This window comes from Triticum urartu, chromosome 3, assembly GCF_003073215.2.
Source record: "Triticum urartu cultivar G1812 chromosome 3, Tu2.1, whole genome shotgun sequence".
Classification (NCBI taxonomy): domain Eukaryota; kingdom Viridiplantae; phylum Streptophyta; class Magnoliopsida; order Poales; family Poaceae; genus Triticum; species Triticum urartu.
The window spans coordinates 692199947-692200604 of NC_053024.1; positions in this window are offsets into that span (position 1 = coordinate 692199947).

The window sequence follows — 658 nt, forward strand, 5'->3', positions numbered from 1 at the left end:
AATGAGATGTATGTTATGAATAAAGATATTAATATATTACCTCTGTGTTTACTTTCATAATTCATTTTAGAGTTTCTTACACTCTAGCCCATTGCACAATTTTTATTGCAAACGGGTTGTTCATAAAAGAACAATTGTTGTTCAGTATTATGAATAACTTGAAGGGCCATGCTTCCATCCAAGATGGGATGTATGTTATGAATATTGATGGTAAAATGATACATCCATAACACTGATGCTAAATGTCGCAAGAATATGAGAATACCACACATGTGTGGCACTGCATTTGGTCACATTGGAGAAACCCGCATGGAAAATTTCCATTATGATTGATTTTGAAGTCGTTTGATTTTAAATCATCTGACACGTGAACTGTAATACGAAAACTATAGGGCGAATTCGAGCTCGGTACCCGGGGATCCTCTAGAGTCGACCTGCAGGCATGCAAGCTTATTGGTGATCATACATTTTGATGTGTGTACTTCAATAAATGTTGTTGCAAGTAGTGGATTTATATATCTTCAGAAATGACTCAAGTAGATATATGGATATTTGCTTGATGAGCCGTAAGTCTGGATCTTTTGAAATCATTCGAAAGGTTTTCAAAAATGAAGTAGAAGTTATTGTAACAAGGAAATTATGTTTCTACAATTTGATT